General features: G+C 42.7%; 1 protein-coding gene across 1 annotated transcript in view; it reads left to right on the top strand.

The window, feature by feature from the left end:
- Positions 1–209: 209 nt before the first annotated feature.
- Positions 210–14,736, top strand: part of LOC121544701 (ras-GEF domain-containing family member 1C-like) — a 58,038-nt gene continuing 43,511 nt past the window's right edge. Inside the window, exon 1 of the mRNA XM_041854778.2 lies at positions 210–634. The gene's annotated coding sequence lies outside the window, so the exon portion shown is untranslated. The remainder of the gene's footprint in view (positions 635–14,736) is intronic.

Genomic DNA, 14,736 nt, shown 5'->3' on the forward strand with positions numbered 1-14,736 from the left:
GTGTGTGTATTGAAAGAGAAAGAGAGCGAGAGAGAGAGAGAGAGAGAGAGACTTGCGGGCGACTTACTTGCTGAGGATATTGGATTTCTCTATTCATCGTCGTTAGTTCCTTCTCCTCTCTTCCAGCTCTCTGAGGACGTCTGATGTGCTGTCAATCCACGTTGTAGCCTCTCACTCTCATTTTGGCTGGCCGTGGACACCGACTGGACAGCCGTGATCTGTTCGAAACCGGGCCCGTACATTACCACACCTTTATTGCGCGTTGAAGCCACTAACTGAATCGTGAAGGGTCTGTCTGCGAATCGAGGAACTCCTGAATGGTTCAGTTGGACTGTATTTTACGCGTATTTTTGTGGGAAGGTTCGGGAAGTTGCTCAAGAATAAGTGTGTTTTAGAAGATCAACACAAGTGAATGGCTATACGAATAGAAGTGGTACTGTAAACCAAGACATAGCCCAAAGTAGACCCTAACATCATTCGATTGTGGCTTTCTTGGACCTTACTTTTGTGATTGGATTTTGGATAATATATATTTTTCCCACGGATCTTTGGATTAGCAGAACTGTTGAATTGATATAGGCTAATAAACATAATACTCACCAAGAAGAAAGATGGGGAAGAGTGTCTAGTATTGGTAAGTGAAGCGAGGTTACTACACCATAAACAGAATAATCTATTGAAATTTCACTCACGCCCACGTGCGTCTGTGCCTCATTGCGCGTGTGCGTGTGTTTGATAATGACTTCACCTGCAAAAAAATAGCTTTTGCCATATTTCAATCTTTATGTTTATCCAATCATCGATGGAGCATAAAAACGTCAACATGCTGTCATATTGTTTTTTTTTTAATTGACAGAAGCTTAAATCCACTTTTCATTGTTGGTTGTAGGCTAATCTATATTGTCCATCTCTACACACAAGCCTATCGTCATAAAATTGTACTTTGTAGTATTATGCAAATTATGTATTATATAACCTACAGACCTACACAACTGTATTTTCTGCAGAGTTCTGTAAAAAGTTTACCAAAGGGGATATCATTCTAAGCAGCATCCCATTGGAGGTAGGCTACACGGTCACGTTGGCTCTACTACGATGTGGGCATCAAAAACCCCTGATAGTATGAGTCAGCGGTGTGTTTTAGCCAGAACCAGTAGGGCTATAAGGCCAGAACACAGAAAAAGCCTTGGTACAGACTTAAATGCGTAACAAACAAGGCTACTAGGGGGATTTTAGGGGCTTTATTGCGCCGAATTTAGTCAGCTGTCATTTGCTAATCTAACCCAACGCCAACGTGCGCACCATACTAATAGAGAGAGAGAGAGAGAGAGAGAGAGAGAGAGAGAGAGCGAGGGAGAGAGCGAGAGCGAGAGAGAGGCAGGCAGGTGACACAGGCATGAAAGCAACCAAGCTTCTGTGTCGCAGTCAGGAATACACAGCTATCCTAAATAATTTAAATGAATTCAATTTAAACTACATGGCTTGTCGGCTAAACGTACCTTTCTTATCTTGCCTATCTGTGTAATCATTAACCACATGGGAAATGTAAACTCAGAACAGGACTGCTTCCCCAAACAGGGTGTTGCTGTTGTTCTCTCTCTTGTTTCACAGCCTGGAAATGCACTAGTAGTAGGCTAAATGCTAAGTGCCAGTTCCTGGACTGACATGATTATTTTGTTAGAGTTATAGTGGCTACATTGAGGTTTTTCTTTCGTTATTGTCCCCCACAATGAAATTGGGGAGGGGACTATGGATCGGACTCCGTCCGTCCGTCTGTTCGTCCGTCCATTAGTTCATACAGTCACATGCGATATCTCATACAGCACTGGCCCGATTTTGACGAAACTAGGGTGAATGATGCGTCTCGCCATAGAGATCCGGCATTTACAAAATTACAATGATTGGCCCAAGGCAGGAGCTTTAGTAATTCACATAAATGTACGAGTCACACCAGAGAGGAAGAGTCGAAGCGAGAGGGATAACTGTGCCCTTCAGATGACCTGGCCTCCACAATCACCCGACCTCAACACAATTGAGATGGTTTGGGATGAGTTGCACCGCAGTGTGAAGGAAAAGCAGCCAACAATTGCTCAGCATATGTGGGAACTCCTTCAAGACTGTTGGAAAAGCATTCCAGGTGACTACCTCATGAAGCTGGTTGAGAGAATGCAAAGAGTGTGCAAAGCTGTCATCAAGGCAAAGGGTGGCTACTTTGAAGAATCTCAAATATAAAATATATTTAGATTTGTTTAACACTTTTTTGGTTACTACATGATTCCATATGTGTTATTTCATAATTTTGATGTCTTCACTATTATTCTACAATGTAGAAAATAGTAAAAATAAAGAAAACCCTTGAATGAGTAGGTGTGTCCAAACCTTTGACTGGTGCTCTATATAAAAAATGAAAAACAGAAATACCTTATTTACATAAGTATTTAGACCCTTTGATTTGAGACTCGAAATTGAGCTCAGGTGCATCCTGTTTCCATTGATCATCCTTGAGATGTTTCTGCAACTTGATTGGAGTCCACCTGTGGTAAATTCAATTGATTGGACATGATTTGGAAAGGCACACACCTGTCTATATAAGGTCCCACAGTTGACAGTGCAGACCAAAAACCAAGCCATGAGGTCGAAGGAATTGTCCATAGAGCTCCAAGACAGGATTGTGTCGAGGCACAGATCTGGGGAAGGGTGCAACACATTTCTTCAGCATTGAAGGTCCCCAAGAACACAGTGGCCTCCATCATTCTTAAATAGAAGAAGTCTGGAACCACCAAGACTCTTCCTAGATCTGGCCGTCCGGCCAAACTGAGCAATCGGGGGAGAAGGGCCTTGGTCAGGGAGGTGACCAAGAATCCGATGGTCACTCTGACAGAGCTCCAGAGTTCCTCTGTGGAGATGGGAGAACCTTCCAGAAGGACAACCATCTCTGCAGTACTCCACCAATCAGGCCTTTATGGTAGAGTGGCCAGACGGAAACCACTCCTCAGTAAAAGGCACATGACAGCCCGCTTAGAGTTTGCCAAAATGCACCTAAAGGAATCTCAGACCATGAGAAACAATATTCTCTGGTCTAATTAAATCAAAATCGAACTATTTGGCCTGAATGCCAAGCGTCACGTCTGGAGGAAACCTGGCACCATCCTACGGTGAAGCATGGTGGTGGCAGCATCATGCTGTGGGAATGTTTTTCAGCGGCAGGGACTGGGAGACTAGTCAGGATCGAGTCAAAGATGAACGGAGCAAAGTACAGAGAGATCCTTGATGAAAACCTGCTCCAGAGCGCTCAGGACCTCAGACTGGGGCGAAGGTTCATGTTCCAACAGGACAACGACCCTAAGCACACATCCATGACAACACAGGAGTGGCTTCGGGACAAGTCTCTGAATGTCCTTGAGTGGCCCAGTCAGAGCCTGGACTTGAACCCGATCGAACATCTCTGGAGAGACCTGAAAATAGCTGTGCAGCGACGCTCCCCATCCAACCTGACAGAGCTTGAGAGGATCTGCAGAGAAGAATGGGAGAAACTCCCCAAATACAGGTGTGCCAAGCTTGTAGCGTCATACCCAAGAAGAATCAAGGCTGTAATCGCTGGCGAAGGTGCTTCAACAAAGTACTGAGTAAAGGGTCTGAATACTTACGTAAATGTGATATTTCATATATATATATATATATATTTATTTGCAAAAAATTCTAAAAACCTGTTTTTGCTTTGTCATTATGGGGTATTGTGTGTAGATTGATCAGGGGGGAAAAAACATTTAAATCCATTTTAGAAAAGGCAGTAATGTAACAAAATGCTGAAAAAGTCAAGCGGTCTGAATACTTTCCGAATGCAGTGAACAAAAATATAAACGCAACATGTAAAGTGTTGGTCCCATGTTTCATGAGCTGAAATAAAAGATCCCAAAACATTTCCATACGCACAAAAAGCTTATTTCTCTCAAATCTTGTGCGCAAATTTGTTTACATCCCATTTTGTGAGCATTTCTCCTTTGCCAAGAGAATCCATCCACTTGACAGGTGTGGCAGCATGATCATTACACAGGTGCACCTTGTCCTGGGGACTATAAAAGGCCACTCTAAAATGTGAGGTGTTGTCACACAGCAGAATGCTACAGATGTCTTAAGTTTTGAGGGCGCGTGCAATTGGCATGCTGACTGCAGGAATGTCCACCAGAGCTGTTGCCAGGGAATTGAATGTTAATTTCTCTACCATAAGCCGCCTCCAACATCATTTTAGAAAATGTGGCGGTATGTCCATCCGGCCTCACAGCCGAAGACTACGTGTCTGGCGTTGTGTGGGCGAGCGGTTTGCTGATGTCAATGTTGTGAACAAAGTGCCACATGGTGGTGGTGGGGTAATGGCATGGGGCAGACATAAGCTACGGACAACGAACACAATTGCCTTTTATCGCTGGCAATTTGAATAAACAGTAATACCGTGACGAGATCCCAAGGCCCATTGTCGTGCCATTCATCCGCCGCCATTACCTCATGTTTCAGCATGATAATGGACTACCCGATGTTGCAAGGATCTGTACACAATTCCTGGAAGCTGAAAATGTCCCTGTTTTTCCATGGCCTGAAATACTCACTAGACATGTCACCCATTGAGCATGTTTGGGATGCTCTGGATCGAAGTGTACGACAGCGTGTTCCAGTTCCCACCAATATCCAGCAACTTCGCACAGCCATTAAAGAGGAGTGGGACAACATTCCACAGGCCACAATCAACAGCCTGATTAACTCTATGCGAAGAAGATGTGTCGCACTCCATGATGCAAATCGTGGTCACACCAGATACTGACTGGTTTTCTGATCCACGCCCCTACTTTTTTTTAAAGGTATCTGTGACCAACAGATGCATATCTATATATATAATCCATAGATTAGGGCCTAATGAATTAATGTAAATGTACTGATTTCCTTATATGAACTGTAACTCAGTGAAATCTTTGAAAATGTTGCATGTTGTTCATGTTTTTGACCAGTATAATATATACAGTATATTTCCATAATAATCTATTTTTTTGCTGCCTCTTGGGCCCCCGATGGGCCTGGGCCCAGGGGCTTCAGCCCCGGTAATCCCCCGCATTATCCTGCCCTGCTTGCGCTGGCTGAAACCTGGCACAGCGGATGCTATTCTGTTTCTGAAGACAAAGTAGGCAAATCTTTTTTAGTTATAGCCTATTTGTTATTATTATTTACTATTTTCTAAGCCTATTTTTATTTCATTTGATTTTTAATTGAATTCATATGCCGGTATAGGCTATTAGCTCACACAGGCCATCAGCCTACAATATGTAAATGTATTGTTTGACATTTTGTTTCATTTCAGCAAAGTAATAGGCTACTGTTCAATAAGCCTTTTACATTTACATTTTACATTTAAGTAATTTAGCAGACGCTCCTATCCAGAGCGACTTACAGTTAGTGCATACATTTTTCATACTGGCCCCACATGGGAATTGAACCCACAACCCTGGCGTTGCAAGCACCATGCGCTACCAACTGAGCTACAGGAGGCTTTTCAAATGAATAGGTCTAAATGCTCAAGAAAAACCATAATTGTTCAATAAATTAGTCAAGGGCAAGTAGCCTAATTGTAGAGTGCAATTTCACAAAAGCATGCTCATGGTGTCAATTTAGGCTATTGTTTTACATTTTTTGTTTTAGAAAAACATTTGGCTACTGTTCAATAGGCTTAAATATTTAACAAATAAATGAATAAATGTTGACGAAAAACATCATTGTTCAATAAATGTTCAAGAGAACAAAAATGGAACTGTACAGCACATTTTCTATATTTGCGGGTGGTTAGGGTCCGGTCCGGGCCTCAGATTTTCACTTCATCACATATAGTCGGACGGTTGCGGATGGGTTATAAGCAAACTGGTGAACAAACAGCTGACCCGCGCATCACTAGTCTGTGGATCATCATAGCCTGACTGCCCATGCAAAAATGTCCTGCGTGCATAGGATGATTTCATAGAGAGCTTCCGAGGGACATGTGTATCCCAGCTAGGCTATTCTCGTATGTCATTATCTTGATGGTCATAAATCAACTGTTATTTAATATTCACACAAAAACCGAGGTAGTAGAGCGAGAAACATAATGGAGGTGGTGTGGCGCTATTGGCAGAGAATGTGTTCCTTAACAATTTGATTTCAGTGTGAATGCAAACAGTATCCCAACCTTTGACTCTGTAAGCAAACAACATCCCAACACATTATCTGTCACAATCTATAAATGATGGATTCCTTGTTACAGGAGTTTGTAGTGCATGATTAATCCCCCATGAGGTAGTCTGATGATAGTAGGCTCTTGGGAAACCTCTTAGGTGGGTAGAGAGACACTCAAGACGTTGTGGCTGATACAACTTTCCCACACCCTCAGCTCCAGTCCCCTCCACCCCTCACTCACTGATCCTTCGATCTCCCCAGGATCTGAGGAAGGTTTCAGATTTCCTACCCCACCTACCCACACAGCATGGAGCTCCACCGCTCCAGCCTCAGAGATCCTTCCCAGTGGGCCTAATCCTAGCTGCTCCTTTCACACAGAGATGCGGCCTTCGCTAACCACCAGACCCCTGCATGTAGCCCTAGGTTTTTTCTGTGCTCTCTCTCTCTATCTCTCTCTTTCTCTCTGATGACACCCTGGGAAAAGGGCAGAAGCCCCCACCTCTGTGGCCTCTTTCACACTGGTTCACGTTTACTGAAGAAGGTGCTGCTGTGTACCTAGAGGGGTGAAAAATAAACGTTCTTACACTCTACAGTTGAGGGTCACATCATGGGGAATGGGAAAATAGTGTATGTCTTTCGAGGCTCGTCTCTTTTCATTCCCTAGAACTTGAGCTTCCTTCTGCTAACACACTCATGCATTTACCAATTAGCTATCGCTACTAAACTCATGTTGGTTCAATGTAATTTCATTGAAATGACGTGGAAACAACGTTGATTCAACCAGTGTGTGCCCAATGGGAATGGACTCTCTGCAGATCTACTGTTGCAACTAGCCTAGTCCCCATGGGCAAACTGGTGATACAGTTGTAAAGTGAAACCTGGGCCATATCCACAAAGCGTCTCATAGTAAGAATGCTGAACTAGGATCAGTTTTGCCTTTCAGATAATAATGAATAAGATTATATGGACATATTCTAGATCTACCCTCCTACTCTGAGACGCTTAGTGGATCAGGCAGATAAATTGGATGTCTATCCATGTCCTAAGAACATTGGGTAATGCCTTCAAAACCGGCCACTAGGGGCAACAATGAGTGCTATTACCGTCAAGTAGGCTTGGGTTTTGCTAGTGCATTGTGGATGGTACTAATCCCATGACTCTGAATCAGAAGGTTGCGTGTTCAATCCCAGTGGTGGACACTAGTTTTAAATTAGTTTTGTTTTAACCCTATCCCAAACCCTTTCCTTAGCCATTCGGAATGAGTGCCTAAATGTAATGTTTTAACCCTATCCAAAAGCTTAACCCTTAACCTTCTAAATTTGACATTTGGAGCAACTTCGACATTTTACGTTTGGACAAACGAAACAATACGGAGCAGGAGGAGTCAATCTAAGGTCTCAAAAACACTTAGGAATTTGAAGTTTGGAGGAACGTGGATAAACGTTTAATTCTCCAGCGAGACTGAGAGCTTGTTGTGTGGATAAGGGCTCTGAGGGCTCAAGTTCCGCTTAGATAAGAGTTGCTGTGAGTCACCAATGCAAGGGCAGTCATTCAACCTCTCCCAGGTGGACTCCTGCACATGTGTCCCAGTCCACCAATCCAGGCCCTGCCTAGAGAGAGAAACAGGTGTGTGTTTAAGGGCATCATTTACATTGACATGGAGTGAAATGGAAAGGGGCTTCCCACAGCCTACAACATGAGGTCATGGTGGGTACTAGTGTGTACTCAGGGTCTGAGTGTGTGTTTGAGGGGTAAATACAGAGAGGGGCTGTTAGTCTGGCTGGTATGACAGGTTTAGCACCTCTGAATGTTTATGGGTCTGAGTGCGTGTGTGTGTGTGTGTGTGTGTGTGTGTGTGTGTGTGTGTGTGTGTGTGTGTGTGTGTGTGAGTGAGTGTGTGTGTGTGTGTGGGGTCTTGTTTTTCTATCTTCGTGGGGACCTGAAATCCCCAAAAGTCACAAAATTGCTATTTTAAGCTTAGGGGTTAGGTTTAGGGTTAGAAGTTAGGGTTAGGTTTGGGGTTAGGGTTAAGTTTAGAGTTAGGGAAAATAGGATATTGGATGGAAATACATTTTAGGTCCCCACGATTATAGAAAAACAAGTGTGTGTGTGTGTGTGTACAGTCAAGGTCTTCACAAAGTTTGCTGCTTCAGTGTTTTTAGATATTTTTGTCAGATGTTACTATGGTATACTGAAGTATAATTACAAGCATTCCATACGTGTCATAGGCTTTTATTGACAATTACATTAAGCAAAGAGTCAATATTTGCAGTGTTGACCCTTCTTTTTCAAGACCTCTGCAATCCGCCCTGGCATGCTGTCAATTAACTTCTGGGCCACATCCTGACTGATGGCAGCCCATTCTTGCATAATCAATGCTTGGAGTTTGTCAGAATTTGTGGGTTTTTGTTTGTCCACCCGCCTCTTGAGGATTGACCACAAGTTCTCAATGGGATTAAGGTCTGGGGAGTTTCCTGGCCATGGACCCAAAATGTCGATGTTTTGTTCCCCGAGCCTCTTAGTTATCACTTTTGCCTTATGGCAAGGTGCTCCATCATGCTGGAAAATGCATTGTTCATCACCAAACTGTTCTTGGATGGTTGGGAGAAGTTGCTCTCGGACGATGTGTTGGTACCAGTGGCGGCTCCTGAAAAAATTCTCAGGGGGGGCAATTTTTCTGATGATTTAGGTGACCTACACACATTTTTAAAAAGATATGTCCAGCAACAACATGAAGACAGGGGCAGCATATAAGTCAATACCAGAAGCATTTATTGACTGATCTCAAAAGTGTTGGCTTACAAAATCAAAATAAATTATCACAGTAAAAATAATCAAGGGTGTTCTTTCACATTCCTCAACACTGCATAAACAATATGCATTTCCATAAACAAATGAAATATCAGCTGAAAATACAGCATCTTGGTATTTGTTCAGATTGCAGGATCAACAAGAGCTTTTACCACATTTTTTGCCTTATGGTTGAATTGGAAATATGTGCACCTGAGCATAATTCACAACAAGCAAGCAGGAGCTTTTGATAGAGGCTACTGAAAACATTGATGCAAGTTATTGGTAATAAGACATTTTTATAGACTTCCATATTCTGCCCTCTTGTATAGATTTGTGAAAATGAACAGTGATAGACATTTTGCTTGAAAACAGAATTTGAAAGTAATTTCTAGAAAAGGTAAACACAGCTATCTGTATGGCTTTGTAAAAATGAACAACCATATTCTGGCCAATTGTATAGATTTGTAAATATGAACAACCATATTCTGGCCAATTGTATAGATTTGTAAAAATGAACATGAACAGATATTTTTTTTTGTTTTACTTTTTTAAAATGAAAAATAACTATTTTAAACAACATCAACTGTGAACTGATTTGGGCGTGTGTGTGTTAAAGAGACAGGGAGGGAGGGACAAAGAGAGAGAGAGGCTACATTACTTGTACTGAAACTGTTCTCTTCTCTGTTTCAATACAGCAAAGCGTTCAATGACTTTCTCATTGAAATCAGGCATGCTGAGGACTAGTTCCCTCTCCATGGAAAGCATGGCCAGTGCATTCAGACGTTCCTGGCCCATTGAATTTCGCAGGAATGTCTTAACTCGTGTCAAAGTTGAGAAACATCTCTCAGCTTCAGCTGTTGTCATGGGAGTAGTTATGAGGATGTTCAACAGAGTCACAGTCTCAGAGAACGTCTCCTGGAGGTTGTAGCTCATGAGAACCTGGTACAGTGCCAGTGCACCACAGCCTCCCTTGAATTCAGGATTCTCATAGATCAGAGATAGTTCTGTCTTGAGCTTTGCCTTGCTCAGCATGGGGTATGCATTCACAGTGGCATTCAGAGCCTCATCAGGAAATGAATGGCAGTACCTTTCAAACATGTCTGCTTGCAGTAAGGTAGCACTCACAAGGTGGCCAGAGAAAGAGAACCTTTCTTTGATGTGATCCAGGATGGTGTTGCAGACCTCTTCAGACAGCCTCTGCTTCTCCTCTTCTCTCAAAGCTGTTCTGGGTCTTTTGGCTCCTGTTGCTTCTTGCAGCTGCTGTTGAGAGGAGTCCCTGAAGGCAAACAGACCAATGTGTTTGTTGGCTTTGTACAGTATTGTTGTCTATGTGATGCACAGGTATATGCAATGTATCCATGATGTATAGTACAAATACTTCAGTTCCACTTAAAATGGGCAGGGATGCATAAAGTCTTTAGTGTTTAAGTTAGCCTTTGTGTCTCACATAGCCTGGATGTTCAGCACAGTATACAGTGGTGCTCATAAGCTTATGATCCCATGCTAAAGTTGACTAAAAAGAGGAATAAAAAAGAAAAGAAAATTGGTGTCCATAAAGGTTGGATTTTCCAACTTTTTTAATTAAGTCATTAAGATAAATTTCCAAAAGATTATTTTTTTATTTTTTATTCCTCTTTTTAGTCAACTTTAGAATGTGTTCATACACTTATGAGCACCACTGCACAGTACACATAGTATATAAAATAAAATAGATTACACCACTGGCCATATATAATGAGAATAATGTAATTTCAAACACAAATGCAGTCTCCTTTCATGCATACATTTTCAAATAAAGCTCTGCTTTGAGAAAGATCGAATGATATTGTTTAATCTTACCTTATGGCCTGCACACTGCTTGTGAAGCTGTCGAGGGCACTTTTGATAAAGACAGCATTGATGTCCTTCTTCTGTAGCTTCTGGTACAGAATGTCGACGTGGGGCATGATTTTGTGAAAAAGCCGCAGGAAAAAAATAAAATCTTCATCATGCAGCATCCTCACGTAGCCAGATGCCTCTCTCACTGTGCCCTGGTCAAATGAACCCAATGAACCCGTCCGGATGGCTTCAAAACATTCTATGAGGTCGTCTCGATTCTCGTAGACAGTGTTCACGACTCTGCTGTTGAAGTTCCACCGTGTGGATGAAGGTCTGGGCAGTCTTCGTGCAACAGTCTGGTCAAGAATGCTGGTGCGTTTGGGTGACCGGGAAAAAAAAGTTGTAATCCCGCTCAGATCGGAAAAGAAAATGTTCACTTTTTTGATGCGAGAGTAGCTTGCTGCATGATCAAATTCAGCTGATGCGCATAGCAATGCACGTAATGGGCATTCTTGAAATGCTCACGCACCTTTTTCTGCACACCAGCCTTCTCTCCCCTCATCACACTGGCTCCATCGTAAGCTTGCGCAATGAGTTTGACTTTCCGTCATCGGCAAAAAGACCGTTCAGTCTCTCCAAAAGTACACTGGCGATTGAGACTGAGGTTGATTCCGAGATGGGAAGGAACTCAAAAAATCGCTCCTGCACTTTGTGCTTGCTATCTATGTACCTCAGCACAAGCACCAACTGTGTCTGTGTAGAAACGTCCGTGGTCTCGTCAGCTTGGATAGCTACGAAGTTCGCAGACTTCACCTCCTCCACAATATGTTCCCTCGTGACCGCTAGCATACACTCCAGTAGCTCGTTTTGAATGGTCTTTGATGTGCCCTTGAAAACTTTAGCATTTTTAAGATGGTCATCAAACACCTCATCTAATTGTGCCACAAAGTTGACAAGTCCAAGAAAAATACCAGGGTTGGTGGAGCCCTCAGTTTCATCTTTGCCTCGCAAAGCTAACTCAAACACGCCGCAAAACTTCACACACTGGATTAGCCGGCTGAGGATATGGCGGTTCTTGCTAACCTCATCGTTGTGGCGGCGGACAGCTAGCCTGTATCCCTCATCCAGTTGAGTGGCAATATTCACTCTCCCCAAAGCAGAAATTCTCAAACAGCTATCCATGTGGGTCTTTGACAGCTCATGTTTCTTAATCTTTTCTGAAAGATGGTGCATGTCGGTTACACCAGTCGCTGTCCAAGCGGTGCTGTCTGCCGTGCCGCCTTCAGGGTGAATGAGTAAGCAGGGGTAGCAGAAAACTGCATTAGCTACATCGCAGCCTGCTAGCCAGGTTTTTCGTTCATACCAATTTTTGGAAAATCCTCGGGTGTAGGACTTCCCCCCTTTAGTAGAAACCTGTTGAATTATTAAATTTGGTCTGGGAGGTCCTAATTGTTTCGTTGCCAATTTATCTTCATTTGTTCGCCGACAAAAAAGGAAATTCTTTCAAAGACACAATCGAGTTGCACTGAAGCCTAGCCATGTTGATAGTAGTAGTGAATTGATTGACGCTGCTACCCTCTCTTTTCTTAGTTACGTTCATGTGACGAAAGCGCGTAAGTGCAAGCCCACAGACACCCATTGAGATTGTATTGAAGGCTCTGAAATTTGAAAAAAATAGATTTTACATGGGAGTCTATGACAGAAGTTCTGGGCGATTTTCAATCTGACTGAAATCGCCCCAAAAGGGGGTGGAGCCATTTGAAGCACGACTTTAGCCTGATTCGACATTTAGTGGCAGTGTGGCACTGTGGCAGATCAGACGTATAGATTACAACACTGATAACTACTGTTGCCGTGATATAATTGATTAGAAAAAAAATCCCTTCCTTTTCCCGTTTGGCAGTGCGTCGCCCATATCGCCCTATTGAACAGGCCGTCCCTGGTTGGTACCATTCTTTATTCATGGCTGTGTTCTTAGGCAAAATTGTGAGTGAGCCCACTCCCTTGGCTGAGAAGCAACCCCACACATGAATGGTCTCAGGATGCTTTACTGTTGGCATGACACAGGACTGATTGTAGCGCTCACCTTGTCTTCTCCGGACAAGGTGTTTTCCGGATGCCCCAAACAATCAGAAAGGGGATTCATCAGAGAAAATGACTTTACCCCAGTCCTCTGCAGTCCAATCCCTGTACCTTTTGCAGAATATCAGTCTGTCCCTGATGTTTTTCCTGGAGAGAAGTGGCTTCTTTGCTGCCCTTCTTGACACCAGGCCATCCTCCAAAAGTCTTTGCCTCACTGTGCGTGCAGATGCACTCACATCTGAGGCTGCTGAAAGGTCTGTGTCATTGTGTGGTGTGGGACACTTGACAGAGAGGTTATAAATCCATGTCACAAAGCCTAGTTGCTCTACTGCACTGTCCAGCCATGACCCTGTTCCTCTTTCACCACCATATCACCAAACAGTAGAACGTGAGGCCACTGCAAATACCAACTATGATTCTCCTTTACCACTGTCAGAGTAATTCAAGGTTATTTTCTACAATCTCAAGCACTGTAGACAATGGGTGTGTCTGAAATGGCACCCTATTCCCTATGTAATGCACTACTTTTGACCAGATTCCATAGGTCGAAACTAGTGCACTATATAGGGGATATGGTGCCATTTCAGACACACCCAAACATTTCTGCTTCATACATGACATATGGCGACTAGTCAGTTGTAGACAGTCTGTCATGGAATGTTTCAATCAGGGAATGTTTTTCAAGCTCGAATCTGGCCTACAGCCCTGTGTTGATGTCATGGTGATTTGGGTGGTTCAGCCTTCACAGAATAAATACTAGACAGGTTTTTATCTGACAAACATGCTTTCAGATAAACAATCGTGGATTGAAATTGAAAAAGACAATTTGATGGTGTTGAAGGTCTTCATACTTGACAGGTCTACCAATCGGGGGCCTCAGGGGACAAGTCTACCAGAATCCTACCCACTGATGATTGTCGTTTTGGTAGTGACCATCCAAATACATGTCATGGGCGAATCTCAAAGGACACCCTATTCTACATTCCACCGTGACTCTGGTCAAAAGTATTGCACTACATGGGGAGTATTTGAGATACAGACATGGTCGTGCAGTGGAATACGAATGTAATGGCCGTGATTGTTCTGTGTCCACAGAAAGAGAGTGAAGAGAGAGAAAGAAAGAAAGACAGAAAGAGAGAAAGAAAGAAAGAAAGAAAGAAAGAAAGAAAGAAAGAAAGAAAGAAAGAAAGAAAGAAAGAAAGAAAGAAAGAAAGAAAGAAAGAAAGAAAGAAAGAAAGAAAGAGAGAAAGAAAGAAAGAAAGAAAGAAAGAAAGAAATTCCTTACATAAACCATGATTCACATATCTGTGTGTGTGTGGAGAGCGAGAGAGCGAGAGAGCGAGAGAGCGAGAGAGAAGAAGGAAGAAAGAAAGAAAGAAAGAAAGAAAGAAAGAAAGAAAGAAAGAAAGAAAGAAAGAAAGAAAGAAAGAAAGAAAGAAAGAAAGAAAGAAAGAAAGAAAAAGAGGGATGGAGTAATGATAGTAATGTAATGATTGAGGGTGTGTGTCACAGCCGGGAGTCAACAGGCTTCGAATTACCTCACAACATGGTAGATAGGGCACCATGGCAACGCTCAGCACTCTATACTCTTCATCTTAGCTCTCTAGAATTCTGCACTGCATTAGTGGTGTCATTCTTGTAAATTATGATAGTTGCCGGTAGGCTACATTCAAGAAATACTACACAAGGCTACGCCTGGTTAGATGTAGATATTCTACATCCTACATTTCCATAATGTTATATGTATTTGCCTAATTAAATTCATACCTAATCACATACATACTTCCCCTATGGTTACCATAAAACAATAAGAAAGCCACATGTGATGTGGCATCCTGTTGTGTTTGATAA

Source organism: Coregonus clupeaformis, chromosome 3 (genome assembly GCF_020615455.1).
Source record: "Coregonus clupeaformis isolate EN_2021a chromosome 3, ASM2061545v1, whole genome shotgun sequence".
In the NCBI taxonomy this organism is placed as follows: Eukaryota; Metazoa; Chordata; class Actinopteri; order Salmoniformes; family Salmonidae; genus Coregonus; species Coregonus clupeaformis.